General features: G+C 40.8%; 1 pseudogene; it reads left to right on the top strand.

Moving 5' to 3' along the window:
- Positions 1 to 9,874: 9,874 nt before the first annotated feature.
- On the top strand, positions 9,875 to 11,043 carry LOC102493662 (60S ribosomal protein L10a pseudogene; annotated as a pseudogene).
- The last annotated feature ends 219 nt before the right edge of the window (positions 11,044 to 11,262 follow it).

Genomic DNA, 11,262 nt, shown 5'->3' with positions numbered 1-11,262 from the left:
AGAGAAATCACCCCTCAATGGGGATGGTCATGCCACCATCCCTTCTCCTCCATTCTCCTTCTGGGATCTTGGGCACACATGCACACACACCCAGTGTGATTTTCCAGCCACCGGGTCTGGGCTTGAGCCACAGTCAGTCATGTGGGAGTCCAGTGCCTTAACCACTATGCCATCTGCTGACCCCTATTCTCTAATTTTTGTCAAGCAGTGGGAAGGCCGGTTTTCCTTCAGACTGAGCACATGGAGTATGCGTGTGTTTGCATGCATATGCTCAAAGGAGTAAATGACTGATAGTCCAGTTGTGTCAGGGGACAGAGAAACGAGCACCACTCTGACTTTTGGAGCCTGGAATGCCGTGAAACAGGAGGGAGACTAACACATGATGTTGGTCACACAATATGACATGGAATTTACACCAACATGGGGGTGATTTGTTGATTGTTTTTTCATTGTGGTAAAAATATATATATATAAAACAAAATGTTCCATCTTAACCATGTTTAAGCGTGGTACAATAGTGTTAATTACATGCATCTGTAGAAGGCCGCATATTAGATCTTGCATATGAACAACTGTTTGTCTGTTTTGTTTTCTTATTTTAACGTGGCTGTCTGTTTCTGTAAACCTGTTTGTTCTTTTCATGAGAAAATAGTTTGTGGTAGTCATGCAAAAAAACCATATCTGAGATGACATTTTATACCTGCTACTGTCTTTGCTAACTAGCCCAAAACCCTTTTGGTTAACAATATAACTGCTTACATAGAAACCCCACTCCCCTCAGAAATAATTAACCTACTTGATTCAGCTTTTATAATTGCTTACACAAAACCCCCTGGTAACTGACTCCCTATGAAAAGACTACTCAAACTTCAGTCAGGGCTACAGTTCTGACTCTCGGCACTCCCCTCCTCCCGAGCCTCAAGACTGTAGTTGCTGGCCAGCTAATAAAGACTCCCTTTAAACTTAATCTGACTTTAGTGGTCATTCATTTGGTGACACTCTATAACATTTGGAGGCCTCAGCAAGATCTGGTAACCTTAGGGTGCCGAATAACACTCCAATGAGGATGCTCCTTACACCCTGTCCCAGGTCCCAACAGGGCGAAGGTGGCCTCACAAAGGTAGATCAGAAATTGGAGTTACTGGTGGTACCTGAATCTGGTAACATTCTAGTTATCTTGGTTTGAGAGCTCTCCTGGTGGAACTTGAGGGCTGAATGCAGCAGAACCCCCAGGTCACTGGGCCCGAGTGCAATGGCACTTCAGGTCCCTGGTGACAGTGATTTCTAGATACACTGTCTTGCTTTGTCTTGTCTTTGAGAATGGGACAGGACCAGTCATCACCCTGCTTGTCTTTGGGTGGACTGTCTTGATTTGTAGTCTTGTCAGTCTTGTTTTTGTCAAGATGGGTCAGGGACAGTCGTCAGTCTGTTTGTCTAAATGTGCCCCCCTTAACTGTTTTCTAGATCACTTTCAGGACTTTTGACAACGGGCTGAGGTTATGGTGTATCTCTGTAAATTATCTTATTAGTGTCAAAGTAACCCGAGGGGAAAATTGGCTCTTATAGTCCTGATGTGTGTGTGCATGCATGCATATAATATGTCATGTTATGTACTATATGTTGTGTATCTGTGTGAAAAAGGCCTTTAAAAATTCTATTCAATTTGGTTTATAAAAATAATACTCATAAAAATTGGTTTAAGGGGAAACAGCAGTTAGCGTAATGTCTATGTCGCTGGACTCCCACGTAGTCGACCACGGTTCACGTCCCAGACCCAGTGGCTTAAAACTCACACAGGGCGCGTGTGCGTGCGTGCCCAAGATCCCGAGAGGAGAATGGAGGAGAAGGGATTGCAGCGTGACCATCCCCTCTGGGGGGTGATTTCTCGCTTTCTGTCTCTTTGTTTCTCTCTGTCTGGCGAGCGCACGTGCCCTATGGCAAAAACCTCTACAAAAAAAAAAAAAATTGGTTTAAATGCTTTTCAAGTTCATATATCTTTAGTAAATTATCTGGTTTCAAATATAATGAAAAAAAGATTAATAAGTGAAAGTCTTCACAATTTTCAGCATGTATTTTGTCTAAGTTTTTATTAATCAGACAACATCATGTTTATCTTGATGTGGCTGGCTTAATAAAACAACTAGTGTTCTATGTTACTATTTCTGTTTTTTAGTTTTAGTGCTGACAGAAGATCTTTGACCTCAAAATAACTCTTAGATGTTTACAGAGGGCCCCTAAACATCCAAAAAAGAGATGTTAAACTAATCAGGCTTATTCTTTATATGTTAGATAAAGATAAAAAACATTGTCAAATCAAATTATTCTAATTTTCTTGACATTATATTTAAGTTATATATAAAAATATGTTATATACTTATATGTCTATATATATGTATTTTATGTTCCAAAATAATTTGAGATTCCCAAAAATTTATAACAGAATATTTATCAGTCATGTAATAAGTTGTTATGTTTATTTAATAATTATTTTTTATTTAACTTTATTTATTTATTTTAATTTGATCAGAGAGAGACAGAGAGAGAGAGGGAAAGTGAGAAAGCAAGCCGCCAGATCTAGGACTCAAACCATGGTTGACTATGTGGGAGTCCAGTGCCCTTACCACCACGCCACCTGCCGGCCCCGATAAGTTGTTATGTTAAATTGGTTTCTAGCCAAATTTCTTTGTTATAAATTTTTATCAAAGCATTAACTATGACTATAATCTTAGTGTCATGTCCTTAAAAAAATTCACAAAAAAGATTAAAAAAAAAGAATATACTCTTACAAATACTAGTTTCTAAAAAACCTAATCATTTAACTAAATAAAATTTTTATTTTTTATATAAACTGGTTGGTTTTCTAAACTGTTAAGCCAAAATTAACCAAAAAAATAAAGTTTGACAAAATTACATGTTGAATAGCCAATACAATACACCTGAGTTGTAAAGATACAATTAATATAAAAAATATAAGTCTAATGTTAAATATAGACTCGTTAAAATATTACTGCCTAATTTTCTCTGAGTCCTCCTTATAATTCTTGTTATTAAGTTAACATACTTTAGTTATTCTTATTGTTGGTCTTTAAATTTTACAAAATCGAGAGGGTCTGTTAATAAGATTGTTCAGTTTTACATTAAAAAAGTTATTAAAACAAGTTTTGTTCCTTTTGTTGTTTGTTTATACATGTTCATAAACTATCAGGCAATATATGTAGATATATGGGACCAGCAGTTAGCGTAATGGCTATGTCGCTGGACTCCCATATAGTCCACCACGGTTTGTGTCCCTGAACCGGTGGCTTAAAACTCATGCTGGGCGCGTGTGCGTGTGTGCCCAAGATCCCAAGAGGAGAATGGAGGAGAAGGGATTGTGGCGTGGCCATCCCCTCGGGGGGTGATTTCTCACTTTCTGTCTCTCTGTCTCTCTCTGTCTGGCAAGCACACGTGCCCTATAGCAAAAAAAACCTCTCAAAAAATGTAGATATATGTACTTCTATTTTTACAAACTTAATAACTCCTCCAAAAAATATCAAACTTCCCAAGGTGAAATAAAAAAGATAAACATAGACAATTAATAAAAATTGGGCCTATATATCAGAGACAAAATCTAAAAATTCCTCTCTGAGAACTTAATAGAGTACAAGTCTCACAAAACAGAGTGAGACAAGTTAAGATGAGAGCTCCTCCCTCCCTGCCTACTTATACTCCTGTTTTTTCTTTAGTTAAGCCTCTTCCCCACTAGACTCTCCCCTTAGTTAAATGATCAAAAAATCTAACTAAAAAAATAAAAATTTAGATTAAGACTTCATTATCCAACTAAAGTTTTTATGTAATTAATAAGACAGATGCCTTATAAAACCTATACACTGGGCTCCACCCTCTTGATAATACTCAACTATTCCTTACAAAATCTACTAAAATTTAGTTTTACTTCTCAGTGTTAAAACTCTTACAACTCAAAACATATTTTTTTAAAGTTCTCAAATAACTCAAAAAAATATTATTACAAGTTGACAAGACACCTTAACCTTTGATTTAACTTTTACTTAAACGACACCCAATAATCACTCATAATAATCCTAAAGACTAAAAACTTCTTCAAAGACAAGATCTGGACACGGCCCAGATCAGAGACTCTGCCTAAAAAAATCTCTGTTTCCAAAATAGACGGCCTGGACATTAAACAATGCCCATAACTGACATCCTCATGTTCTCCACTAAGACCTTGTCCCCAAATATAAAACTAGTCACTAAAGACAAAATACACTAAACTCTGAAAAAAACTTGAGATTTCTAAAGTCCATGCTGGCCTTTAAAACTAAAGATTGATGGGGCCCGAGACCCCTACAGCTCCTCATAAACATCTGACGATCTCACTAAACAAGCCTCAAATAACCCTTAAAGTGACTGAAATTAATTTCTGTCTCAATCAAAAATTAAAGATATTTTTAAAAATGCAGTCATGCCAACAACATGCCAACAAAGTTCTTATAGCCACCCCAAACTGTCCTCCCATCCTTGCCCTCCTCACACATAGTTGCCATTACCAAATGACAAGACAATAGTCCCCGAGACCTTTGAGCGGGTCATCATAAAACAAATATTCAGGCCACTTCTCCACAACTAAAAAAACCCAAAAAACAAAAAAAACCCAAATAAACCAAAAACTACACCTCTTGCCTAGAGAGATGACCCTTTCAGTCTTCCCCATACTCAATATTAATCTAGTTATGGGCCAACACCTAAAGACTCCTCCATAGACAAAAAACCCACTGAGGGGGATGGCATGTCCCAAGGGGCCTGGGCCCCCTTGCCAGTTTTTCCCCTCAAACAATTTTTCCCCTCTGAACTAGGTCCAAATAGTCAACTCTCTATAGTGTATTCCCCTTTCTCTACGAGTGATCTATAAACTAAAAAAAAAAATCCCTCCTCTCAAAACCCACAAAGTTTCATTAATCTCCCTCCTCGAAACTATTTTCTTCACCCATCAGCCTACCTGAGACGACTGCCAACAACTCCTCCAGACTCTTTACTACTTAAAAAAAATAAATAAATAAAATCCATAAGAAAGACTATAAACTTGTTCTAAACGCCATTGGCCAGCCCACTACTGACCCTGTCGCCATCAATCTGACTTTCCCAACTAGTGGACCTACTTGAGCTCCCAATCGAGACAGAGTCTCTAAAGACTCTCCTAAAGACTCTCACTAAGACCCACCACTTCATCCACAGCTACTGCCCGGCCTCTATAAAGTCTACATTGTCCTCACAACAGGCCCTAGACCCTGAGACCCTAGTTTGATTCAGACACCACACTCCCAACACCCTTGACCCCACTGAGACAGCCCTTTCACTGTTATTCTAGACACCCCTTCTACTGTCAAAGTTACTAAAAGACTGCATTAGGTTCATCATTCCCACTTAAAATCCACTGCCCGGCTGCCCAGAGATGGGAACTTTAGCCTTCCTCAGATTGCCTCAAAGTCAAACTGCCTTTCCTAAACTTTGTTCAAAACCAGATCCAATCTGTCAAACTCATAGTTCTCCACTCCCACTGTGAGCCACTCCCCTTCTCTAAATCAATAATTTGATTCTCCAAATCAAAAAGGGGGAATATAGAAGGCCGCATATTAGATCTTGCACATGAACAACTGTTTGTCCATTTTGTTCCCTTACCCTAACATGGCTGTCTGCTTCTATAAACCTGGTTGCTCTTCCCATGAGAAAATAGCTTGTACTAGCCATACTAAAAAACATATCCAACACGACATCCTATACCTGCTACTGTCTTTGCTAATTAGCCCAAAACCCTTTTGTTTAACCATATAACTGCTTACATAGAAACCCCCTCCCCTCAGAAATAATTATAACCTACTTGATTCAGCTTCTATAACTACGTTCTCAAAAACCCCTAGTAACTGATCCCCTATAAAAAAGACTACTCAAACTTCAGTCGGGGCTGCAGTTCCAACTCTCGGCTCCCCCCTCTCCCTACCCAGCTTCAGACTATAGTCACTGGCCAACTAATAAAGACTCCCTTTAAACTTAATCTGACTTTAGTGGTCATTCATTCAGTGACACTCTATAACACATATTGTTGTACAACAGAACCCTAGAACTTTCATCTCGCAAAACTAAAACTGCATTGAACTTTCCATTTTCCCCTCCCACCAGCACCTGACAACCACACTCTTTTTTTTTTTTTTTCTTTTCCTAAAATTTGTTAAAGGTCATGTGCAGTTGCTGGGGAGAGAGACTGCAAAGGAAAAAGCACACCCAGGGGAGATGGCTATGTCGTGATCCCCTCTCCTCCATTCTCTTCTTAGAATTTTGGGCATGCACGACCATGTTCCTGGTGTGTTTTTTAAGTTGCTGGGTCTAAGACTTGAACTGCGCACTTGGCCCTGTGGGATCCAGCTGCCTTAACCATCATGCCAGCACCTGACCCCCACCATTCTACTTTCTGTTTCTAAGAGTTTTTGACTGCTCTACGGACCTTGTATTAGTGAAATCATACAGCATTTGTCTGTTTCTGACTGGCTTCTTTCACGTAGTATAATGTCCCCAAGGTGCATTTATGTTGAAGCGAGTGACAAGATTTCCTTCTGTTTTTTATTTTTTAAAGGTTTTTGCTATAGGGCGCATGCACTCACTGGGGAGACAGAAAGACAGAAAAAGAGAAATCACCCCCAGGGGAGATCATCATACCACAATCCCTTCTCCTTCATTCTCATCTTGGGATTTTGGCATGCACGCACACGCACCCGGCATGAGTTTTAAGGTGCCGGGTGCAGGACTCAAACTGTGGTCGACTACGTGGTAGTCCAGTGACATAACCATTATGGTACCTCCTGGCCCTAAGATTTCCTTGTTTTTTAAGGCTAACATTCCACTGTATGTATACACCAGACATTGGATTGTTTGCCTGTCTTGGCTATTGTGAATAGCGCTGCTCTGAATATGGACATACAAACTGCAATTGCTTGTTTTTATTTTTCTTTCTTTATTTAGGTTTTTACCATAGGGTACGTGTACTTGCCAGAGAGTGACAAAGAGAGATAGTAAGAGGGAAAGTGAGAAATCACTCCTCAGGGGTTGGCCATGCTGCAGTCCTTTCTCCATTCTCCTTGTGGGATCTTGGGCATGCACGCACACACATCTGGCATGATCCTCAGGCTGCCCCATCTGAGACTCAAACCATGATAGGCCATGTGGGAGTCCAGCACCTTAACCACCATGCCACCCGCTGGCCCATGATTCCTTGTTTTTAATCAAAATAAGTGGGAGGGTTCCAGGCCCATATCAGGAGTTACCTGTTACTTTTTAAAAAGGAAAAACTTTGAGGCCAGCAGGTAACATGGTAGTTAGGGCACTAGACTCCCACATGGCTAACTGTGGTTCAAGTCCTGGACCTGGAAGCTTGCTTTCTCATTTTCCCTGTGTCTCTCTCTCTCTGACTTTCTCTGGTGAGCACACATGCCCTAGAGTAAGTTTTAAATAATAATAAAAAATAATTCTTTTTTTTTAAGTAAAAACTTCAGTCTTCTGAATAAAAACTGTTTTTGTGGGCCTGCTGATGGCATCGTAGTTAAGGCAACTGGATTCCATGTGGCTGACTATGTGGTTCACATCCTGGACCCACAGGCTTGAGAAACATGTTTGGTAAGTGTGCCCAAAATTCTAAAAGGAGAAATGGTAGAGAAGGCCCCTTAGCAAAAGTTTTTAAAAAGTGATGCACTAATCAGTTTAGATTAAACATGCGTCTTTTTTTCTGTGCAGTCCAGTGCCTTCATCTGTTTTTGTGTTGCTAACAGAAAGACTTGAGACTGGGTACATTGTACAGAAAATAGAGGTGGGCCAGGCCTGTAGCTAGTTAAGGGAGCCAAGTTCCACAAAGCTAATTGCAGTTTCAGTCCTGGCTGTAGCAGCTTGAAAAACATGCCAGGTGCTTGTGTGCACATGCCCAAAATTCTGACAGGATGGAGAAATGGAGAAGGAATTGCACCTCCACTGGAGGTCGCTGTCTCCTTACCCTCACCCCCTGGTCTCTCTGTGTCTCTGTTGAGTGCACATGCCCTCAGGCAATTAAAAAAGGAAAAAGAAAAAGAAAATAGAGGGTTATTTGCAAAACTCATGGTTCTGGTGGCTGGAAAGTCCAAAGAATCACCAGATGACAGAAGGCAGAAGTTTCCACAGAGCTGAACATGGTCAATATCCTTCTATGTTCTGCCTTTCCTCTCCTGTATACACACTAGAACTCGGTCACGGATGCCCACCCTAATGACCTTATTACGCTCAAAAGTCCCACCTGGGACACCACAAGATCAAATGTTCCACTTAATGCTTTCACACTTCACTTTCTGTCTCTCTGTCTTTCCGGCGAGTACACGCACCTTATATAAAAAAATCTCTCCAAAATAAATAATAAATAAATAAATAAATAAACAAACTAGTAAATACCACATCCTGGGAAGATGTTTCAATATCAATAAATTGTTCCTTACTGAAATTGAGATTCTGCCTTTTAATTCAGCATGTTTTGGGGCCTGAATCTTAATGGCACATGTTGGCTAAGTCTTCCAGCTAAGGCTCTTAGGCTCAGCAATATGCATGTAAGTTTTCTCCATGTCTTTTCATGGCTTGATTGCTCATTTCTTCTTATGGTTGGATGATACTCCATTGTATGGAGGGGCTACTATTTGCTTATCCACTCACTATTCTATTGAAGGACACCTTGGTTGCTTGCAAGTTCTGGCCATTATAAACAAAGTTGCTACAGACATTCATGCGAGGCTTTTTGTGTGGACATGTTTCTAGCTCATTTGAGTAAATACCAAGGGGAGTAATTGCTAGAACATATGGTAAGAGTATGTTTAATTTTGTAAAAAAACTACCACATGGTCTTGGAAAGTAGCTTGTATCATTTCTCATTCCCTCCAGCAATGAGTGAGAATTCCTGTTGTTCCACATCTTCACCAACATTTGGTGTTGTCAGTGTTCTGGATTTTAGCTATTCTAAGTAAATGATGGTATATCATTTTTGTTTTACTTGTAATTTCCTAATGACATATGATGTTGAGCATCTTTCCATATGCTCATTTGCCATCTGTGTATCTTCTGTGGTCTCTGATTTCCTTAGAGAGTCCAACTCATCAGTCGTTTCCTTTATTGATCCTGTTTCTGATGTGATATCTAAAAATTTGCAACCAAACCCAAGATCATTTCTCCCATGTTACCTTGTTGTCATCCAAAAGTTTTATAGTTTTGCAAATTTTTCTAGTTAGAAGATTTTGAGTTAATTTTTGCAAACAGTAAGGTATATGTCTAGGTTATTTTCTTATTTTTATTTTACTTTTTTAACACTTGAATATCCACTTGTTCCAGAACCATTTGTTAAAAAGATTATTTTTGGGGGAACAGCAGATGGCATAATGGTTATGTCATTAGACTCCCATGTAGTTGATGGCGGTTCCCTCAGACCCAGCGGCTTAAAATTCACACCAGTCGCGTGTACGTGTGTGCCTCAAATCCCAAGATGTGAATAGAGGAGGAGAGACTGTGGCATGGCCACCTCCTCTGGGGAGTGATTTTTCACTTTCTCTGTGTCTCTTCAGTGAGCACACGTCTTAGAGCAAAAAATCTCTTAAAGAAAGGAGATGATTCTTTCTCCACTAAATTGCCTTTGCTCTTTTATCAAAGATCAGTTGACTATATTTGTGTGGGTCTATTTCTGGGCTCGCTATTCTGTTCCATTGATCTATTTGTTCTCTCACCAATTTCATGCAGTCTTGATTTCTGTAGCTTTGACTGAAGTTTAAAGCCAGATGGCCTTTAATAGTCCACTTTTCCAGTTATTGCAGCATGAATCACCATGAGCAGCGAAGCCTCTGGCAACACCCTCTAGGAGGCAGTGCAGGAAGTCCTGCACAGGGACCAGCACAAGTGCTCGAAGTTTTTGGAAATGTTGGAGCTACAGATCAGTTTGAAGAACTACGACCCTCAAAAGGACACATACTTCTTGGGCACAGTCAGGCTCAAGTCCACTCCTTGCCCCAAGTTCTCCATGTGTGTCCTGGGGGACCAGCAGCACTGTGATGAGGCCAAGGCTGTGGCTATCCCTCACATGGGCATTGAGACGCTGAAGAAACTCAAAAAGAATAAGAAGCTGGTCAAGAAGTATGATGCCTTTTTGGCCTCAGAGTCTCTGGTCAAGCAGATCCCATGAATCCTGAGCCCACGTCTAAATAAAGCTGTCAAGTTCCCTTCCCTGCTGGACACAATGAAAACATGGTGGCCAAAATCGATGAGGCGAAGTCCACAATCAAGTTCCAGATGAAGAAGGTGCTGTGTCTAGCTGTGGCTGTTGGCCATGTGAAGATGACTGATGATGAGCTTGTGTACAACATCCACTTGGCTGTTAACTTCCTGGTGTTATTACTCAAGAAGAATTGGCAGAACGTCCAGGCTTTGTATATCAGGAGCACTGTGGCAAGCCCTAGCACTTGTATTAAAGCACATCCTAATAAATTATAGTCACACACACACACACACACACACACACACACACACACAGCTTTACTAGTCATTTCACTATGCATGCTAAGGGTCACCAGAGCTCCATCTATTTCTATCTTCATTGCCAGTCTCATTGCCCGCTGGCAGGTGACCCAGCTCTGAGATTATACTTCAGAGTTTATCTTCTGGGACCACTCATGGCACTCACATACTCATTGAGGAAACCACCTTCGTAAGGCCAGATGGAAGTAGCCTTGAGAGGAGAGTGAAGTTACAACGTAATCTAGTATCACAAGGCACAATGTGGGGGTCTCTCAAGGAGCCAGGTCTCTTTTAAAGAGGACTCTTTTAACCAAAGCAAGTACTCCTGAAGAGGGATGCAGTTGGGGAAAAGAGCACCTTGAACTTCAAAGGGTCTGGGCAGTATAACACAGCACCCATGACACTGTCCTTCAGATCTCAGCTGAGCTCACTCATCAGAGGTGCCTTCTCCATTTATAGACAAGGCCTGAGGTCAAGTGGTCTGCCTAGGCCATTTTGCTGTTAGAATGCTTTAAAAGGGGCCAGCAGATGGCATAGTGGTTACATTGCTGGATTCCCAGTGGATCAAGTCCTGGGCCCAGTGGCTTGATACTCGGGCAGGGTGTGTGTGTGTGTGTGTGGGGGGGGTGCCCACGCTTCTAGAAGAGTAGAGAAGGGATTGCAGCATGGCCATTTCCCCTGGGGGGTGATTTCTCACTTTCC

The sequence above is a fragment of the Tupaia chinensis genome, unplaced genomic scaffold, assembly GCF_000334495.1.
Source record: "Tupaia chinensis unplaced genomic scaffold, TupChi_1.0 Scaffold145208_1, whole genome shotgun sequence".
NCBI lineage: Eukaryota > Metazoa > Chordata > Mammalia > Scandentia > Tupaiidae > Tupaia > Tupaia belangeri.
The sequence above is the reverse complement of the archived record's forward strand: the minus strand, read 5'-3'. Positions and strand labels throughout refer to the sequence as shown.